The 22,574-nt window shown below is 38.6% G+C and overlaps 1 protein-coding gene across 1 annotated transcript in view; it reads left to right on the top strand.

Annotated features, from left to right (window-relative positions):
* Positions 1-22,574, top strand: part of LOC307187806 (sodium channel protein type 1 subunit alpha) — a 204,098-nt gene that overhangs the window by 1,921 nt on the left and 179,603 nt on the right. The window contains exons 2-4 of the mRNA XM_079924343.1: positions 5,154-5,236; positions 10,955-11,007; positions 22,394-22,540. The gene's annotated coding sequence lies outside the window, so the exon portion shown is untranslated. The remainder of the gene's footprint in view (positions 1-5,153; positions 5,237-10,954; positions 11,008-22,393; positions 22,541-22,574) is intronic.

Genomic DNA, 22,574 nt, shown 5'->3' with positions numbered 1-22,574 from the left:
GATGAACAACACAGTAAATGAAATTACAAATTCTCTAGAAGGGATCAATAGCAGAATAACTGATGCAGAAGAACGGATAAGTGACCTGGGAGATAAAATAGTGGAAATAACAACTGCAGAGCAGAATAAAGAAAAAACAATGAAAAGAACTGAGGACAGTCTCAGAGACCTCTGGGACAACATTAAACGCACCAACATTCGAATTATAGGGGTCCCAGAAGAAGAAGAGAAAAAAAAGGGACTGAGAAAATATTTGAAGAGATTATAGTTGAAAACTTCCCTAATATGGGAAAGGAAATGGTTAATCAAGTCCAGGAAGCACAGAGAGTCCCATACAGGATAAATCCAAGGAGAAACACGCCAAGACACATATTAATCAAACTATCAAAAATTAAATACAAAGAAAAAATATTAAAAGCAGCAAGGGAAAAACAAATAACACACAAGGGAATCCCCATAAGGTTAACAGCCGATCTTTCAGCAGAAACTCCGCAAGCCAGAAGGGAGTGGCAGGACATATTTAAAGTGATGAAGGAGAAAAATCTGCAACCAAGATTACTCTACCCAGCACGGATCTCATTCAGATTTGTTGGAGAAATTAAAACCTTTACAGATAAGCAAAAGCTAAGAGAACTCAGCACCACCAAACCAGCTTTACAACAAATGCTAAAGGAACTTCTCTAGGCAGGAAACACCAGAGAAGGAAAAGGCCTACAATAACAAACCCAAAACAATTAAGAAAATGGGAATAGGAACATACATACCAATAATTACCTTAAATGTAAATGGATTAAATGCTCCAACCAAAAGACATAGACTGGCTGAATGGATACAAACACAAGACCTGTATATATGCTGTCTACAAGAGACCCACTTCAGACCTAGGGACACATCCAGACTGAAAGTGAGGGAATGGAAAAAGATATTCCATACAAATGGAAATCAAAAGAAAGCTGGAGTAGCAATTCTCATATCAGACAATATAGACTTTAAAATAAATACTATTACAAGAAACAAAGAAGGGCACTACATAATGATCAAGGGATCATTATGGGATCCCATCTATGGGATGCAGCAAAAGCAGTTCTATGAGGGAGTTTATAGCAATACAATCCTACCTTAAGAAACAAGAAACATCTCAAATAAACAACCTAACCTTACACCTAAAGCCATTAGAGAAAGAAGAACAAAAAACCCCCAAAGTTAGCAGAAGGAAAGAAATCATAAAGATCAGATCAGAAATAAATGAAAAAGAAATGAGGGAAATGATAGCAAAGATCAATAAAACTAAAAGTTGGTTCTTTGAAAAGATAAACGAAATTGATAAACCATTAGCCAGACTCATCAAGAAAAAAAGGGAGAAGACTCAACACAATAGAATTAGAAATGAAAAAGGAGAAGTAACAACTGACACTGCAGACATACAAAGGATCATGAGAGATTACTACAAGCAACTCTATGCCAATAAAATGGACAACCTGGAAGAAATGGACAGATTCTTAGAAATGCACAACCATCTGAGACTGAACCAGGAAGAAATAGAAAATATGAACATACCAATCACAAGCACTGAAATTAAAACTGTGATTAAAAATCTTCCAACAAACAAAAGCCCAGGACCAGATGGCTTCACAGGCGAATTCTATCAAACATTTAGAGAAGAGCTCACCCCTATCCTTCTCAAACTCTTCCAAGATATAGCAGAGGGAGGAACACTCCCAAACTCATTCTACGAGGCCACCATCACCCTGATACCAAAACCAGACAAAGATGTCACCAAGAAAGAAAACTACAGGCCAATATCACTGATGAACATAGATGCAAAATTCCTCAACAAAATACCAGCAAACAGAATCCAACAGCACATTAAATGGATCATACACCATGACCAGGTGGGATTTATCCCAGAGATGCAAGGATTCTTCAATATATGCAAATCAATCAATGTGATACACCATATTAACAAATTGAAGGAGAAAAACCATATGATCATCTCAATCGATGTAGAGAAAGCTTTCGACAAAATTCAACACCATTTATGATAAAAACCCTGCAGAAAGTAGGCATAGAGGGAACTTTCCTCAATATAATAAAGGCCATATATGACAAACCCACAGCCAACATCATCCTCAATGGTGAAAAACTGAAAGCATTTCCACTAAGATCAGGAACAAGACAAGGTTGCCCACTCTCACCAATATTATTCAACATAGTTTGGGAAGTTTTAGCCACAGCAATCAGAGAAGAAAAAGAAATAAAAGGAATCCAAATTGGAAAAGAGGAAGTAAAGCTGTCACTGTTTGCAGATGACATGATACTATACATAGAGAATCCTAAAGATGCTACCAGAAAACTACTAGAGCTAATCAATGAATTTGGTAAAGTAGCAGGATACAAAATTAATGCACAGAAATCTCTAGCATTCCTATACACTAATGATGAAAAATCTGACAGTGAAATTAAGAAAACACTCCCATTTACCACTGCAACAAAAAGAATAAAATATCTAGGGGTAAACCTACCTAAGGAGACAAAACACCTGTATGTAGAAAATTATACAACGCTGTTGAAAGAAATTAAAGATGATACAAATAGATAGAGAGATATACCATGTTCTTGGACTGGAAGAATCAATATTGTGAAAATGACTCTACTACCCAAAGCAATCTACAGATTCAATGCAATCCCTATCAAACTACCAATGGCAATTTTCACAGAACTAGAACCAAAAATTTCACAATTTGTATGGAAACACAAAAGACCCTGAATAGCCAAAGCAATCTTGAGAAAGAAAAACGGAGCTGGAAGGATCAGGCTCCCTGGCTTCAGACCATACTACAAGGTTACAGTAATCAAGAGAGTATGGTACTGGCACAAAAACAGAAATATAGATCAATGGAACAGGATAGAAAGCCCAGAGATAAACCCATGCACATATGGTCACCTTATCTTTGATAAAGGAGGCAAGAATATACAGTGGAGAAAAGACAGCCTCTTCAGTAAGTGGTTCTGGGAAAACTGGACAGGTACATGTAAAAGTATGAAATTAGAACACTCCCGAACACCATACGCAAAAAAACTCAAAATGGATTAAAGACCTAAATGTAAGGCCAGACACTATCAAACTCTTAGAGAAAAACATAGGCAGAACACTACAACATAAATCACAGCAAGATCCTTTTTGACCCACCTCCTAGAGAAATGGAAATAAAAACAAAAATAAAGAGGACCTAATGAAACTTCAAAGATTTGCACAGCAAAGGGAACCATAAACAAGACCAAAAGACAACCCTCAGAATGGGAGAAAATATTTGCAAATGAAGCAACTGACAAAGGATTAATCTCCAAAATTTACAAGCAGCTCATGCAGCTCAATAACAAAAAAAAATCAACCCAATCCAAAAATGGGCAGAAGACCTAAAAAGACATTTCTCCAAAGAAGATATACAGATTGCCAATGAACACATGGAAGAATGCTCAACATCATTAATCATGAGAAAAACGCAAATCAAAACTATAATGAGGGCTTCCCTGGTGGCGCAGTGGTTGAGAGTCTGCATGCCGATGCAGGGGACACAGGTTCGTGCCCCGGTCCAGGAGGATCCCACATGCCGCGGAGCAGCTGGGCCCGCTGAGCCTGCACATCCGGAGCGTGTGCTCCGCGACGGGAGAGGCCAAAACGGTGAGAGGCCCACGTACCGCAAAAAAAAAAAAAAAAAAAAAAAAAAAACAAGCTACAATGAGATATCATCTCACACCGGTCAGAATGATCAACATCAAAAAATCTACAAACAATAAATGCTGGAGAGGGTGTGGAGAAAAGGGAACCCACTTGCACTGTTGGTGGGAATGTAAATTGATACAGCCACTATGGAGAACGGTATGGAGGTTCCTTAAAAATCTAAAAATAGAACTGCCATACCACCCAGCAATCCCACTACTGGGCATATAGCCTGAGAAAACCATAATTCAAAAAGAGTCATGTACCAAAATGTTCATTGCAGCTCTATTTACAATAGCCAGGACATGGCAGCAGCCTAAGTGTCCATCAACAGATGAATGGATAAAGAAGATTTGGCACATATATTCAATGGAATATTACTCAGCCATAAAAAGAAACGAAATTGAGTTATTTTTAGTGAGGTGGATGGTTCGTCTTATAGAGCTTTCTCTGATTTTCTTTGTCTCTCTGTCTCTGTCTTTTTTGTCTCTGTTATCTCTGCATGCCTCTCTCTCTTTCTTTCTCTCTCTCACCAGTGAAGGCACTGATGCTGGTGAAAAGTCCCCACTCCTTGCTCCCACGTATGGAGGCTATACTATTTAATTTACTTGACTCCAGTGGACAGAGGAGTGAAGCGGGATTTTGTGTGCTGCTTCTTAGTGGTAGCAAAGACAAAATTATCAACAGGCTTGCTTCCAAATATTAATCCACCTAGGGGAGCACTTTTCAATAAAATGTGTATAGAAACTTTCAGTTACAAACATTTACTAAATCAGCTTCTGGTCCTGGGGCAGACCCCTATGAGATTCAAAATTTTCATCATAAGTACCCTCCCATATCTATTCATGTATTCTTCTTATAATCACAATTGGAATGCGTGTATATGTATGTATTTGAAAATACCAAAAAGGGGAGTGTGTTTGAAAACATTTCTACTTATTTTAACCATTTTTCAACTCTTTAAAACTCTTATAAGTTCATGTATGTATAAATTCATAAACATGTGTAGAAGCATATACATCATACATTAGTGTCTCTAAGTGTTGGTATTTGGATGTGCTTTCTGAATATTTGTACTTTTATGAATTTCACCTTTAGCTTGCATTTTTAAAAAATGAAGTATGAGTTACTTTTATCAGCACAAAAAATATATTTTCTAGTTTATTTTAAAAATAACACAAAACAAAAAGTTTTAAGTGATTAATTCAGCAAAGCACTTGCCCTGGCCGCATTTGTGTCTATGCCACAGTAAGTGAGAAGTGGAAGACGGTGATACCAGCACACAGAGGAGCAAACACAGGCCTCTCCTATGGAGTAAGGCTTATTTGCCATGTGTCACCTGCTCAGAAACAATTGAAATGATTCATAGAAAATGATATGGCATTTGTCTTTCTGAATATGGCAGCAACGTGAATCATACCTTGTTTTCCAGGGCTCACTTCAGAGACTTATGTACTTTCCTTGCCTCCAACAATGGATCTGGAAAAGCTTGAATCAAAACTACAACATGACTAGGTAAGTAGCATCCTACCCAATTCATATCACATTCCTGAAGATACTTGAAGGCTATGTATTCTTAATCATTAAAAAGTAATACCAAACTGCCCTCTACAGAGGCCAAGGCTTATAAGAAAATGCTTCAAACTATATTAAAATTGGAGAAAATATTGCTGTCTGGAAGAAAACTTCATTAAGTAGACTTTAGAATGTGAGTTACTATAATATTACAGTACTGATTATTCTTTTTTCTCAGCTATACTAAAATATAATTGACATATAACCATGAGTAAATTTAGGTGGACAGTGAGGCGTTTTGATATGTGTGTGTGTGTGTGTGTGTGTGTGTGTGTGTACTGAGAAATGTTTACCAGATAAGGTTAGTAAACACATCCTTTACCTCACATGATTACCATTTTGTAGTTGTTTTTATGGTGAGAATATTAAAACTCTACTCTCATAGCAACCTTTAAGTATGGAATATTGTATCATTAACTATAATTGCCACACTGTACATTAGATCACCAGAACTTTTCATCTTTTAACTGAAAGTTTGTAGCATTTGACCAACATCTTCTCATTTCCCCTACCCCTCATCCCTTGGCAACCACCATTCTAATTTCTATGAGTTCAGCGTTTTCAGATTTCACATACGAGATTATACAGTATTTGTCTTTCTCTCTCTGATTCATTTCACTTAGCATAATGCTTTCAAGGTCCATCTATGCTGTTGTAAATGGCAGGGTTCCTTCTTTTTATGGCTGTATAATATTCTGCTATAGATATATTTGCCACGTTTTCTTTATCCATTCATCCATCAGTTGACACTTAGGTTGTTTCCATGTCTTGGCTGTTGTGAATAGTGCTGCATTAAACATGGAAGTACACATATCTCTTTGAGATAGTGATTTCATTTCCTTTGGAGATATACCCAGAAGTGAATTTGCTGGATCATATGTGAGTTTTACCTCTAATTTTTTTGAGAAACCTCAATAATGTTTTCCAGAGGGGCTGCACCAATTTACATTCCCACCCAGCAAGGCAACAGTATTCCCTTTTCTTCACATCCTCATCAGAATTAATTTTTTCTTTTCTTTTTGATGATAGCCATTCTAACAGTTATGAGGTGATATCTTATTGTGGTTTACATTGCATTTTCCTAATGATTAGTGATGTTAACCAACTTTTCACATACTTGTTTGTCATTCATGTGTTTTTTAGAAAAATATCTGTCCAAATCCTCTGCCCATTTTTAAATCAGATGTTTTGGGGATTTTTTTGTCATTGAATTATTAGTTCCTTACATATTTTGGATATTAACTGTTTATCAGATTCATAGTTTGCAAGTATTTTCTCTCATTCTGTAGGTTACCTTTGCATTTTGTTGATTGTTTCTTTTGCTGTGCAGAAGGCTTTTAGTTTGATGTACTCCTACTTTCTGATTTACGTTTTTGTTGCTTCTGCTTTTGATGTCATGTCCAAAAAATTACTGCCAAAACCTATGTCAAGGGGCTTACCTCCTATATTTTCTTTCAGGAGTTTTATGATTACAGGTCTTATATTTAAGTCCTTAATCCATTTCAAGACAATTATGTAAGTCGTGTAAGATAGGGATTCAATTTCATTCTTTTGCAAGTGAATACCCAGTTTTCTCAGCACCAGTTATTGAAGAGACTATCCTTTCTCCTTTCAGTATCCTTGGCTCCATTGTCAAATATCAGTTGACCATATGTGCATGGGCTTATTTCTGGGCTCTCGATTCCATTCCATTGGTCTGTGTGTCTTTTTTAAGACAATATAATTCTCTTTTGATTACTATAATTTTGTAGTATAGTGCTGCCTCCAGCTCTGCTCTTTCTCAAGATTGTTTTATCTGTTTGGGGTCTTCTGTGGTTTCATATGAATTATAGGATTATTCTTTCTATTTCTGTGAAAAATGCCATTGAAATTTTGATGGAAATGCATTGAATCTATAGATGGCTTTGGGAAGTAAAACTATTTTAATAGTTTTAACTCTTTTGATCTATGAACATGGATATCTTTCCATTGATTTGAGTCTTCAATTTCTTTCATCAATGTCTTGTCATTTTCAGTGTATAGATTTTTCACTTCCTTGGTTAAATTTATTCCTAAGTGGGCTTCCCTGGTGGTGCAGTGATTGGGAGTCCGCCTGCCGATGCAGGGGACGCGGGTTCATGCCCCGGTCTGGGAAGATCCCACATGCTGCAGAGCGGCTGGTCCCGTGAGCCATGGCCACTGAGCCTGTGCTTCCAGAGCCTGTGCTCCGCAACGGGAGAGGCCACAACAGTGAGAGGCCCACGTATGAAAAAAAAAAAAAATTTTATTCCTAAGTATCATTTTTGATGATATTGGAGTTTTATTTTTTCTTCAGATAGTTCATTTTTAATGTATAGAAATACAAGTAATTTTTGTACATTGATTTTTGTATCCTGCATTACTAAACTCTTTTTTAGTTCCAACAGATTTTTGGTGAAGTCCAGGATTTTCTATATACAAGATCATGTCATCAGCAAACAGAACAATTTTATTTCTTCCTTTTGGATTTGGATGCCTTTTCTTTCTTCTTCTTGTCTAACTGCTCTGACTAGGACTTCTAATACTATAATAGGAGTGATGAGACTGGGCATCCCTGTTTTGTTCCTGATATTAGAGGAAAACCTTTAATCTTTCAATGTTATGATGTTACCTATGGATTTATAATATGTGGCCTTTATTATGTTTAGTTATGTTCCTTCTATACCCAATTTGTTGAGATTTTATCATGAAAGGATGTTGAATTTTGTCAAATGTTTTTTCTGCATCTATTGAGATAATCATATGATTTTTGCTTTTCATTCTATTAATGTGATATATCCCATTTATTGATTTGTGAATGTTGGACCATCCTTGCATCCCAGGGATAAATCTCACTTACTTATGTTGTACTACTCTTTTAAAGTGCTCTTGAATTCAGTTTGGTAGTATTTTGTTCAGAATTTTTGCACCTATATTTATCAGGGATAGTGGCCTTACCTTTCTATTCTTTTTTTTTTTTTTTGCGGTACCCAGGCCTCTCACTGTTGTGGCCTCTCCAGTTGCGGAGCAAGGCTTCGGATGTGCAGGCTTAGCGGCCATGGCTCATGGGCCTAGCCGCTCCGTGGCACGTGGGATCTTCCTGGACCGGGGCACGAACCCGTGTCCCCTGCATCGGCAGGCAGACTCTCAACCACTGTGCCACCAGGGAAGCCCAACCTTTCTATTCTTGTAGTACCTTTATCTGGCTTTGGTATTAGGGTAATGTTGGCCTTGTAAAAATGAGGTTGTGAGTGTTCCTGCCTCTTTCATTTTTTGGAAGAGTTGAGAAGAATTGGTATTAATTCTTCTTTAAGTGTTTAGTAGAATTCACCAGTGAAGCCATCTGGTCCTGGGCTTTGCTTTGTTGGAAGGGTTTTGACTACTGATTCAATTTCTTACTTGTTATTGGTCTATTCAGATTTTCTATTTCTTCATAATTCAGACTTGGTAGGTTGTATGTGTCTGGGTATTTATCCATGTCTTACAAACTGTCCAAATTTTTGGCGTATAATTATTCTTTGTGGTTTTTTTTGTGATATCAGTTGTAATGTCTATGCTTTCACTCATAATTTTACTTGAGTCCTTTCTCTCCTTTTTTTAGCTAAAGGTTTGTCAATTTTGTTTCTTTCCAAAAAACAACTCTTATTTTTTTTTGATCTTTTCTATTGTTTTCCTGTTCTCTATTTTGTTTATTTCTTCTCTGATCTTTGTTATATCCCTGCTTCTGGTAAATTTGGGCTTAGTTTTTTTTTTTTTTTTTTTGTGGTATGCGGGCCTTTCACTGTTGTGGCCTCTCCCGTTGTGGAGCACAGGCTCCGGACGCACAAGCTCTGGACGCGCTGGCCCAGCGGCCATGGCTCACGGGCCCAGCCCCTCCGCGGCATGTGGGACTTTCCTGGACCGGGGCACGAACCCCTGTCCTCTACATTGGCAGGCAGACTCTCAACCACTGTGCCACCAGGGAAGCTCTGGGCTTAGTTTTCATTTTGAAATCTTTGTCCGGCAATTCATCTATCTCCATTCTTTTGGTGTCAATTCCTGAGTTTACTGTACTCCTTTGGTGGTGTCATGTTTCCTTGATTCATTGTGATCCCTATAGCTTTGTGTGCGTGTCTGTGCATTTGAAGAAATCATTTCTTTCAGACTTTATGGATTTAACTTCAGTAAGAAAAGACCTTTACCTGTAAGTGGAGGCATGCTGGAGCATGCTGTGACCCCAGGTCTAGAGGTGCAGGGCACCAAGTGCTGGAGCATGTGGCAGCTTCAAGTATGGGGGGATGTGATGTCTTATCAGCTCAGGCTGCTACGTTCCACAGCTTTGACAAATTTGTGGTCCTTGATGAGCACTGTGGGGAGTCTGCAGTGTTTGCTAGGACTGTCAGGGTCCTCGGCAGCACCTATAGGTCCAGCAGTGAGGGACTATGGCAATCAGTGGTGGTGGCTGGAACAGGTGGTGTGTACACACGCAGCTGCGGAGCCTAGCTGCAAGAACCTGGCTAGTAGTAGGACTGGTGGCAGACTTGCGCATAGTGGTGGGACCAGGGTCAGCCTCAAGAGCCAGGGTCGCTAGGGGCTTTCTGGCAGCTGTGGGGGCCCTGGCTATCTGTGTGCACTCCTGTGACTGCAGGATTTCACCCCAGGCACTTGCACAGCAGTGAAGGCCGGTGGCAGGATTTGGGCAGGGATCATGCAGGTGCCTGACTGGGTAGGCTAGCCGCGGCTGAGCACGGTGCTGCAGGCCAGTAATAGGAGTTAAGACCAAAGCCGAGCCCACACACAGCTCTGGTGGCCTTGGCTGTTGGTATGCACTTCCGTGGCTACAGGGTCTCACCACAGAGACAAACACAGACTCTGACAAGCATCAGGCCAGCGAGGTGCAGGAGCCCAGCTAGAGGCTAGCCTCGAGTGAGGGCATGATGGTGGAACTCAGCTGTGGGGGGTCTAGGCTGGCATCCTGCACTCGCACAGATGCAGAAGCCTAGGATGGCTGCTGGGGAGGATCCTGGGCTCTAGCAGCGTCAGGGAAGAGGAAACAGGAAGGGAGTCAGGCAGTAGGTGTATGCAGATGCTAATACCTGTGGGACAAAAACTAGTGAAATCTGCAGGAGGTCTGCAGTGCCTATGCTAGCCATTGGTTTCTTCAGTGGCAAAAGCTACAAGGGTCCTCTCCAGGGCAGGTCACTGGGAGCCGTGGTTTTTCCCGTTACAGGGCTGACATTGATAGCCCCGGCTCTCCTTCCTTGTTTCTAGCCATCTCCATACATCTCAGCTATACTGGTCTCTTCCATGAAACTAAAAGCGGGTCCTTCATGCAGTGCCCCAAAAGGCTGGGGAAGTGGGTCGCTCACCCCATTCTCCCTTTCCCAGGGAAGGAAAATCTTTCTACCTGGGGTGTTCCCTCTTGGTGCTGAACAATGCCAGCCTGGGGCTTGGAATAATACAGACAAAATAAAGCTGTTCTTCCTTCCAATTTTGTGTTCTCAGGTGTTTTGTTCTACTGTGTTGCTGGAGTTTCTGAAGTGGGCTCCTGAGCTCTCCCAAAGCTGTTTTTGTTCATGGATAGTTGTCTCATGGTTGATCTTTGTGGGAGGATGGAGGCTGGGGTCTCCTAGGCCACCATTTTGGTAACAATACTTATTATTCTATGTCTGTGCCTCTCAGGGAGAAGAATTTTGAAGATCAGTCTATTGTTGACAACCAATCTGGATAAAATAGTAAGAATCATTTTTTTCTTATTATCATGGCTTGCTCTGAAGTCTGTAGAATAATCACTGGTAATTTATTCTGCATAAGCCCAGCATGATAAAAACCATTTGGGGTCTTAGGAACATTATTATGCCTCTCATGTCAGTCACTTATTTCCATATCTGCTGTCACCATCTAGCCAAGGACTCATCTCTTCATATCTAGATTATTGCAAGAGTATCTTGTTTTCAATCTAGCGGTATAACCTTCCCAAATTAATCTTTCTAAAATCCAGTCAATGTTTATATAGATGGTGCTGCTTAAAAACAATTGGTGTGTTCCCATTATCTACAGATAAAATCCATACTGATTATTCTGGTTCCATCACTGTTGTCAACTCCAACCCGTTATATCATTTTAATTTTTCACAATTCTCCCATTCAATCCTGTCACCTCAGTCAGTCAGAGCTGTTCCCCTGAATACATCATAAACTTTTCTACCTCTGCCCTTGGCCTCATGCTATTTTGCCTGTACTTTATCACTCTGGAGTCTCTTTCCCTCAGCCTCTCCACCTCCTCACAGTTTTTGAGTACAGCCTATGGGGACTGTAAAGGAGAGAAGCTTGGCATGAACCCAGGAGGTGCTCCTCAAAAGGACAGTTTTCTATCAGGAGAGGAGCCAGTTGGAAGAAGGGCATCACCAAGAGGACACTCCAAAATCAATATTGGAGGAAGGAGGCAATTTTCAACCTTCGAGTAAAATGGGGGTGGAGGGGGAATCAAGGGCCCTGAGATTTGATCAGAGGGGTTGCCAAGTCAGATGATCTGAGCGAACAGAAAGTCGGAAAGCTAATGTGAGAGTTGAGTTGGAGGATGTAAAAGGAGTGAGGTGTCAGTGTGCCAGAGGCCAGTTTGGGAATTATTATGTATCCTCTGCTGCTGTCCTCTCTTGTGGTTTGTTTGGCATGCTTTGCAGAGTTGAGGGATACCCTTGAATTAACAATACTCCTCTACTGGTTACCCCATCCTTCTTGGCCCAGTTCAACCCAATCTCCTCCAGGCCTCTATGAAACTTTCTTAGATCCCTCAAAGCATAGGTGTCTCGCCTTCCTCTGACATCATAGCACTTGTCTCTATCTCTCATTTGGGAATGAATCCTGTGATTGCCTTATGACATTTTTTGTATTGTGGTTTAATTTTTATTTAAGATATTTTACATTTTTGTTTAACTTTCTGTAATTATGTCTAATACAACCTCATTAGACTGTTAAATTAAACCTTCCTTCAGTATGGATATATGGATCTTTTCTTATTTTATATCCCCTTCTTAATCCAACATAGAAATGTGCTCTTCATAGGCACCCAAACAAATACTTATTACACGACCAGGAATCTTATATTTTAATTTACTCTTATCTTTAACTAGGCCTAAAATGCAAGCCGGTATCCTGTCCTCTCTGAAACCATTTCTAAAACTGTCAAACTTTTCCCAAAAGTATACATTCAGAAATAATTATGTTGATGAAATCCATAAGGAATATAGATGCAGTTCAGACTTACACTCAAGAAAGCAGCATATTTCAGCTAGAAGCTTTTGGTTATAAGCAACAAAATCAGCTATGGCTAACTTCAAGAGAAAATAATGTATTATAAGGATATTTTGTAGTTCAAAATTCACAGGAAGGCTAAAGAAAGAGGACTCAGAGAAAAAGCTATGAACAAGGCTCTAAAGTGCCAAAATACCACTTTGGTACCATCAGAGTACCATTTCCAAAATGAACAGACTCTGACTACTTTTTCTGTCCTTGTGTTCAACCTGCTCAAGGTTCCAAATTTAAAGAGAGAAAACCCAGTTGGCCCAACCTGAGTCATTCACTCTTCCTCTTGACAAGATGCCTTGACTGCACAAAAATGAGGAGAGGTTATTTGCCCAAAGTGAAGCCTGGCATTCTTACCAAAAGAAGAATAATGGAAACTAGGGTTCCAACTAAAGAACAGCTGGTAGAACTGATGTACATTATAGTCCAGGGAATATAATGGTAAGGTTTTGTAGAACAAGGTTCATTCCGGTGAATGAACTTTATAATCAGTTTAGACATAAAGCAGGTGAAATGGACACGGAGCAAAGAGGTTATTTAAAAGTTTGGAATACTATATTGAGGCTTTAACCTTGAGGCAGACTTGACCCCATAGTATGAGTTTTTGGATCAGAAGCTCCATCAGGTCAGTGCAGAGAGTGGGCCGGTTGCCAGGTGAGGATGCTTTCAGGATACAGGCCTCACTGTCTGCTTGGATACTCCTTTAAGGTCATGTTGGTAATCATTCTAACTGGTTTACATTTAATGAGAGCTTTATATGTGAAAGGTAATTGTTTTACGGTAAAGCGGAAAAGGGAAAAAATAACAAAATATAGCAATGCTGTACCTGACATGGATCTCTAGTGCCCCAGTGGCATCTAGGTTGCGTGGAATTGCATTTAAGGACACAGACAGTGAGTGAGAAAAGCTGCCCACTTATTCATCAGGTATCTCCAAACACAAAGATATTAGAACTGCTGCTTTTTTTTTTTCCATTTAGTATTTGGATGTACTCATAAATTTTCAAAACATTTATCAAATAATTTTATCTTGGAAAAAGAATAATACCTTAAACCTGCGAATAAATAAACCACAAATTGTATGAAGTTTAAAAAAGGATAATTTTTCTACAGTATGTGTTTCTCATATTTGTATTAGTTTTAACTGTTTCTATTATCTTAAGGAATAGTGAGTACAAAGCTTACTTTGTAAGATGAATTTAATTATTCTACTCTTAGCAGTGCATCCCAAAGCTCTTGTGTCTTCTTGGAAACAAAAAAAATCATTGGGAAAATAAGATTCACTTAGAGTAAGAAGAGCTAGTCTCAGTATGAACATGCTTTAAAGAATGATTCTGGTCACACATACTATCAGAACTGAGCAAGATGTTTTATTTTACTAGTGAATTTAATAAACCTAGACATAGAAAGAGGACGATTGGAACATAAAGAAGTAGAGAAGAGAAAAATCAACATTTCATTTTCTTAGCATACGGAACAGAGTCAAGAACCAATGAATAGTTGCTTGATTTTTTTTATAAACACAAGAAATAAGACAATAAATCAGTCCCATTTTTCATAGGTAAATATTGTACTTCAGTTAGAGAATAGCATCACTAAACTGATGAGACATCTTTGAATCTGTTATTAAATATTTAGAGCTTGATTTCTAAACAAATGATGCTCATACCTTTTAACCACTTGTGGAGGAGTGAGTTAATGTGTGCAATTATTTTACTTCTTGGATCAAAGGGACTACAAAGTAAGACTGAGAAGTTTTCATTTTTATGATGCTCTAAGGATTAAGTAGGGAGATGGATTCACATCTGCCCTTTCCTTTCTACCAATTAGCCATGAAATAAAAGGAAACTGAGATGTGTTCTACTGCAAAGTGAAGCTCACCATAGTTGTGTACAAATAAAAGAGAAAAATACAGAGCAGTTAAGACATCTGAATGTTACACCTTCCCAACAACAACTATATTTAAATATTTCATCCATTGTGCACAGAAAATATCCAATATCTTGTACTTAGTTCCTCTCTATAAAGACAGCATGGGAGACTTCAGACAAAAACATTGGTGAACCATTTTACGTGCCTCACAATCACTGTTTAACATGGATATTGCTATTGGCAGACATCGAAGCACTTAAACCCAATTTAAACATGGCCAGGAAGTGGTAACATTGCACTGGAGGGCACATTAAAGTGTTTTTAATTCCATCTGCAGACATTAAACCAATGTGGAAGCTAGCAATTTTATTGGTTCTTTACAGTGTCCTTTCTACCTCAGAAAAATAATGAAAGCATGTTACAAAAATAAAGTTCTGTGGGGATGTCTTTTAAAATATATAGTCCTTTCTTCTAAGAAAAATGTTCTTATACCCTATCCCCAGGACAATGAACTAGGATGTATGTGGTACTAGGATGTATTTTGATTAGTGTGTGTATGTTCTATACATACACACATATATGTATATACCTTTTATATTACTTTTTGGGGGTGCAAAAAAGTGTGTGTTTTGGGGGATGAGTGTAGAAGAAACTGAAATCTCAATGTAGCTTCCAAAGCTCTTGGAGACTACTGACCTGAGATTTTTAACTCCAGGAAGGGCTTTCTGGTGGCAGCAACCTCTCTGACTTCTTTGTCAGCTGGTAGTTAGAGCCTGTTTCATACAAAGGTGCCAAGACAAGGCTGAGGCCATCACTCGGCCTCGGTTGTCAGTACCTCTTGCTTCACTATCTGATTACATCAAGATTCTAGCAGCAGTGGAGAGAAAAATCTTTTAGATCACAGTGGAGCAATTAACTGGAAGAAATTGCTTTGGGGAATCCCAGTCTTAAATTCTGCAGGGAAATACCTCAAGTGTTTGCCTGCAAGAAAAGCAAAACTGGAATCATCTCAACTTGAAGACTTGTGTACTTCTATTAGACACAGAAAACATCAACTACAAAAATGTGGAAACACTAATGCATTTTAAAATTTCAGAAAGATTATAACACACTTTTAAAAAAGGATAGCAAGTGGTAACACAATATGAGTTTTAAGCAGTGAACAGTTAGTTCTTCCTAAGGATTTTCCTATCCCTTACCCAATTTTGCAAAATTAGTAGCTGAATATTAAGTCTTTGTGGAGCACTCTGATCAAAGAAGTATTTCATTTGCTTGTTTTTCCTTCACTGGATACAAGTTAAAGCTGCCTGAGGTTTCAGAATAACACTTCTAAGATGAAAGAACTTTTAAAAAAATTCATTCATTGTTTTATTGATTCCTTAATTCAACAAGTATTTATTGAGCGTGGACTCTGGAACTAAAGTCTAGAAATAATTCAAGTATCGGCTACTTAATAGCCCTATACTATTATTTTTAATCATTATTTTTTTATTGAAATGTAGTTGTTGTATAATATATGTTACAGGTGTACAATATAGTGACTCACGATTTTTAAAGGTTATGCTCCATTTAAAGTTATAAAATGCTGGTTTTATTCCCCGTGTTGTACAATATATCCTTATAGTTCATTTTATACATAAGTCTGTACTTTTACTCTCTTACTCCTATATTGCCCCCCGCTCCCTTTCCCCGCTAGTAACCACTAGTTTTTTCTCTATATCTGTGTTCTGCTTCTTTTTTTTTTATATTCACCTGTTTGTTGTATTTTTAAGATTCCACGTGTAAGTGATGTTCTACAGTATTTGCCTTTCTCTGACTTATTTCACTTAGCATAATGCCCTCCAGGTCCATCAATGTTGCTGACAATGGCAAAATTTTATTCTATTTTAAGGCTGAGTAATATTCCATTGTATCAATAAATATATACATCACCTCTTGTTTATCCATTCATCTTTTGATGGACACTTAGGTTGCTTCCATATCTTGGCATTTGTAAATAATGCTGCTATGAAAATTGGGGTGCATGTATCTTTCAAATTAGTGTGGTTTTTTGGGGTTTTTTGGGGGGGTATATACCCAAAGGTGGAATTGCTGGATCATATGATAAGTTCTATTTTTAGTTTTTTGAGAAACCTCCATAGTGTTTTCCCCAGTGGCTGCACCAACTTATATTCCCACCAGCAGTGTACAAGGGTCCCCTTTTCTCCACACCCTTGCCAACATTTGTTATTTGTTTTCTTTTTTATGACAGCCATTCTGACAGGTGTGAAATGATACCTCATTGTGTTTTGATTTACATTTCTCCGATGATTAGTGACACTGAGCATCTTTTCAATGTGCCTGTTGGCCATCTGCATTTCCTCTTTGGAAAATTATCTATTCAGTTCTTCTGCCCATTTATAATCAGGTTTCTTTTTTTATGTTGAGTTGTATGAGGTGTTTATATATGTTGGATATTAATCCCTTATTGGTCATATCATTTGCAAATATTTTCTCCCATTTGGCAGGTTGTCTTTTCATTTTATCAGTAGTTTCCTTTGCTGTGCAAAAGCTTTTAAGTTTAATTAGGTCCCCCTCTTTTTTTTTTTTTTTTTTGCTTTTATTTCCTTTACTTTAGGAGATGAATCCAAAAAAATATTGCTGCAATTTATGTCAAAGAGTGTTCTTCCTATGTTTTCCTCTAGGAGTTTTATACTATCCAGTCTTACATTCTGGTCTTTAATCCATTTTGAGTTTATTTTTGTATATGGTGTTAGAGAATGTTCTAATTTAATTAGAACTGTTCAGTAGCTGAACAGTAGCTGTTCAGTTTTCCCAGCACCTCTTGTTGAAGAGACTGTCTTTTCTCCATGGTATATTCTTGCCTCCTTTGTCATAGATTAATTGACCATAAGTGTGTGGGTTTATTTCTGGGCTTTCTGTCCTGTTCCACTGATCTATGTGTCTGTTTCTGTGCAAATACCTTACTGTTTTGCTTACTGTAGTTTTGTAGTATAGTCTGAAGTCAGGGAACGTGATTCCTCCAGCTCTGTTCTTCTTTCTCAAGACTGTTTTGGCTCTTCAGGTTATTTTGTGTTTCCATACAAATTTAAAAATTATTAGTTCTAGTTCTGTGAAAAATACCATTGGTAATTTGATAGGGATTGCATTGAATCTGTCGATTGCCTTGGGTAGTATGATCATTTTAACAATATTGATTCTTCCAATCCAAGAACACAGTGTATCTTTCCATCTTTTTGTGTTGTCTTTAATTTTTTTCATCAGCATCTTAGATGTTTTCTGAGTACAGGTTTTTGCCTCCTTAGGTAAATTTATTCCTAGATATTTTATTCTTTTTGATGTTATGGTAAATGGGATTGTTTCCTTAATTTCTTTTTCTGGTAGTTCATTGTTAGTGTATAGAAACACAACAGACTTTTGTATATTAATTTTGTATCCTGCAACTTAACCAAATTCATTGATGAGCTCTAGTAATTTTCTGGTGTCATCTTTAGGATTTTCTATGTATAGTATCATATCATCCACAGTGACAGTTTTATTTCTTCCTTTCCAATTTGTATTCTTTTTCTTTTCCTTTTTCTTTTTTTTGTGGTACGTGGGCCTCTCACTGTTGCGGCCTCTCCCGTTGTGGAGCACAGGCTCCGGACGTGCAGGCTCAGCAGACATGGCTCACGGGCCTAGCCGCTCCACGGCATGTGGGATCTTCCCAGACCGGGGCATGAACCCGTGTCCCCTGCATTGGCAGGCGGACTCTCAACCACTGCGCCACCAGGGAAGCCCCAATTTGTATTCTTTTTATTTCTTTTTCTCCTCTAATTGCTGTGGCTAGGACTTCCAAAACTATGTGGGATAAAATTGGTAAGAGTGGTCATCCTTGTCTTTTTCCTGACCTTAGAGGAAATGCTTTCAGCTTTTCACTGTTAAGTATGATGTTAGCTGAGGGTTTGTCATATACAGCCTTTATTGTGTTGAGGTACGTTCTCTCTCTGCCCACTTTCTGGAGAATTTAGACTAATACTTAAAAGTAGATTAAAAAAATAATAGCTATAATATTTTAAAATAAAATATTTTTATTTGCTTTCTTTTAATAGTCCTTTAACTACATAAATACCTGCACTTCAGAAAAAAATGAAAATAGAAATATACAAAAAAAAGAAAACAAACCAGAAACTAGAAATCTCCAATAAACTTACCAATGAAAACCATTGTTACTGCTTTTCAATTAAGCCTTCCTGATTTTTCTCTTGCTTATAGCTACTATTTTCTTAGTGACAATAAAGCCTAAAAAGAAGTATTAAGCTGGAGTTAGGAGTGTTGGTTGGAATTTACAGTGTTTCATAATTATTTCGTCAAGCAGTAGGTAAGGGATTATGCTCTAATCTTAGCCAAGGTTGACTAGAAAACAGCCTGAGGCCATGATGGAATCAAAGAAGAGCAACTGAGAGAGAGACGGCAGTGAGTTGGGAGGATAGGGGAGTTAAGTCAGGTGGTACACTATGGCTGTGGCCTGCTTCACCAAGTGACCACCAACTGGTCACTCAGCCATGTGGGATGTCTCTGGATAGGCTATATACAGCACTATGCTTTGGAACTGTCTGTAAGAGGAGGAAAAGAAAAAGAAATCTACCTGTTGGCACCTTCATCTTTCCTGTCAGCCCCTGGTCAATATTTGTCTGCTAAAGACTCTTCCCACCCCTGTAGCACAATGCTTCATAGAGACCAGATGTGGTAAACAGAGAGACCATATAGTTTTTTTCATCAAGCTTAGGAACTTGATAGAAGCACACAATGGTCAGATTCTAGAGAGATCCAGTGCAGGTTTGATTTGTTTATAATCACATTGTTTTTAATGATGTAGAATCATAAGAGGCTGCAGCTGAAACCACCACCAGTGTTTGTTAACAGGCTGACCAAACAGTTGTAGTTTAAAACCAAAGATCATCTAAATATGTATCTTTGGGACAGAAGAGAAGGAAAAAAATCTGAAGTGAAAAATTGGCTTTAAGTCAAGTTTAGAAAGGATTTTAAATGAGATCATGTAGGTCAAACTAAAAATACATGCAAATCGCTACTAAATACTGACTGAGAAACTTAACACATCAATTGCTAAACTAGAAAGTAGTTGGACAATTCTTTGCTCTCCAGGGAGTGTGAAAACCTCCAGGCCCATGGTTGATAGGCTGAGTGTCTGGTTGCCTTCACACTGGCTGGACACTCACTCTTGTTACTAAGGGCCTATCATGTGGCTCAGCTCTAGCTCTGGCAGGTGGGATCTGGGGAAAAGAGAAGACCACGTGGCCAAGTTTGTCCATCCCAAAGGGCTTCTCCGCCTTTGCCAAAATAGATGGTATCCTTGTCTCTGACAGGTAAAGGAAACTGTTTTAAGGATTACTTATTAGGGGAAAAAAGTTAGCCTGCTTGCAGACTTTTAAGAATATATGTATATGTAATTACCTTGTTCTTTACTGATTAAGTAATGTTTGAGAGACTAACATAAAATGTGCTGGGATAAAATGGTGAAAATTCCCTTTCCTCACAGAACCTATAGCCAGTCAACAATACGGACTAGATGTGGTCATGGGCTGTAACAACACAACGTGGAAGTGATGAATGCTGTAAGGAAGGAAATATTGGGTTGGCCAAAAAGTTCATTCCATAAGAGCATACAGAAAAACCCGAATGAACTTTTTGGCCAACCCAATACCAGGCGAACACAAAGGAAATGCACTTAACTAGAATCTGGATCAGAAAAGCCTCCTGAAAGAAGTGACACTTAAACAAAGACCAAAAGAAGGAGGGAGGAGAGAGCTCAGAGGAAAGGACAAGTGCCAAGGCTCAAAGATAGAGCACTATATAGTTGAAGAACTGAAATTAGGTGAGACCAGATAAAAAATAGAGTGCAACGGGAAGAAGTCATGCAGTATGAGGCCAAAATGCTAAATAGTCCACAGGAGAGTCTTGTGCCAAATATTGGCTTCTCTTGGAAATTGGCTCCAATGCTGAGGTCTTCATGCAGGAAGTTTACTGGGGAGAGGTTTCAATATCAACCCCTGTGAGTCAGTGAGGGCGTTCCACTGCCCAACTTCTCTCTCTCCCTGTGCGTGGAAGAAGTTGGGTTGTTATATGGTCACTGCAAAGTCTTTAGCCAATCCCCCAGGGAGCTCTGAAATTGGGATGGACCTTCAGAGTTGTCTCTGATTGGATTCAGGGGGTTGGAATTTTATGCCTCTGAATGGGGCTGTCACTGGATACCAGCTGCTCTGGGGAGGGTATGACCTTATGCATGTAGGTTCTCTTCAGCTGAGGGAAAGTCCCAGGGAGGGACAGAATTGAGAGCTGTTAGCTGCAACACTACAACAAATACTTGAGTTTTCAAGGGGGCCTAGGGAGTGAACTCCATTGTAAATAAAGTATATTAAGGATGCATTGACTAAACCATTAGAAGGATGGTAAGTGTGGGTTTTAAGCACAGAAGAGATGCAATATGATGTATATTTAGAAAGGTTTTTCTGGCTGTAAAATGAGCAACAGATTGGAGAGAGGCATGACTATAGACAGAGAGACCAGTTGAAAGTTGGTTGCAAAAATTCAGGCAAAAGATGACAGTGGCCTGAGGTAGGGTGGTGGCAGTAAGAATGGAGAATTGTTGATGGATCTCAAAGATACTTCAGAAGTAGAAGGGGCAAGACTTGGCAATTGGTTGTGAAAAAGTTAGAGAAGAGTCCAGGCTATAACCCACATTTGTAGCTTAGGTACATGTGATAGGAAACAGAGCAAGAGAATGCAATTGTTTGATTGTTATTGCATTTTTTTAATGGCAGGAGGGCGATGCTAAACTCAGTTTAGAAAATGTAGAGTTTAACAGGGCATGTATGTGAGATTACTAAAAAGCATATAGATAAAAGGGTCTGGAGCACAGGAAAGTGATTTGGACCAGGGGGCCATCAGCATAGAGGTGGTAACTGTGGCCAACAAAGAGATCCAGATGGCTCAGGAAGGTGTATACAGTAAGGAAAACAGAAGGCCTAGGATAAAATCGTGAGGTCTTGATTTTTCTTTTTCAATGAAGGATTCATCAAATTCTTACCCTGTGCTTTCAACTTGATTAAGAAGGAGAGGTGAGAAAAGGGTAGTATTTTTCTAATACCTTTGTTATGGCAAACACATTATCTCACTATCTTATTTTACCACCCTATGATTTTGGATCATCATCCCCATTAAACAGATGAGAGCAAAGGCTCAAAAAATTTAAGCGACTTCCAGAAGTCACAACACTATCAATTAATGGAGCCAGAAGCTCGATTCTGGTCTGCCTGTGTTTTGCTGTGATTTTTACACTAAACCAAGGCTAACTCCAAATGATCATATAATGCAGGTTTATTGTGAATTATAGTTTTTATAATCATAGTCTTATTTTGGTTGATACAATATGCTAACATTTAAACATTAAAAAGTAAAACTAGAAAATTCAAATCTGCTTTGGGGAATGAACATCGGGTCTCCTATGTTCTCAAACCTTAAAAAAGATGTAGACATTTTTTCTCATCAGATAGAAAAACAAAAGAAAAGGGCTTTATCTTTCATTAGCCACTTTGTAAAGAAAAGCTTCTATTTATTCTGAAGGGAATTAAAAATGTATAGCAATAGGCATTTAGGACAAGTTTACCTCACAACAAAAATGCACGTACTGTTAGCACTGATGTTATTTATTTATGTGTAAGCTAGAATTACATGCTCATATAGGACCCAGGCTTATGAAAATGTCTGAAAGGGTTTCTCAGGGCTGTGAGAAACTGTATCTATGCAGAAGCGTATCCTGGGCTTTCTTGCAGGGGTTCTGAGCACACCCCCAACCCCATGGTTTCTGTTGATAGAGATGTATCAGCAATGCTTAATCAATGCTCTGTGCTGGTTGATAACCTGCAAATGTGTTCTCTAACACACAGAGAGTGGGAGCATAGTGTTCCTGCTGGGGAACTGAGAGAGATGGTACCAGAGGGACCTTGGGACTATACTCATAAGTGGGACAGCCATCCATCAGCTCTTGGCCTCCTGTGGATACATCTTCCACATAGCATGCACTTTTCCTAGTGGTAAGCCTTGAATACATTATTATCTTTCATAAAA

This window comes from Stenella coeruleoalba (genome assembly GCF_951394435.1).
Source record: "Stenella coeruleoalba genome assembly, chromosome: 6".
NCBI lineage: Eukaryota > Metazoa > Chordata > Mammalia > Artiodactyla > Delphinidae > Stenella > Stenella coeruleoalba.
Note: the sequence above shows the minus strand (reverse complement) of the source record. Positions and strands in the feature narration are given on the sequence as shown.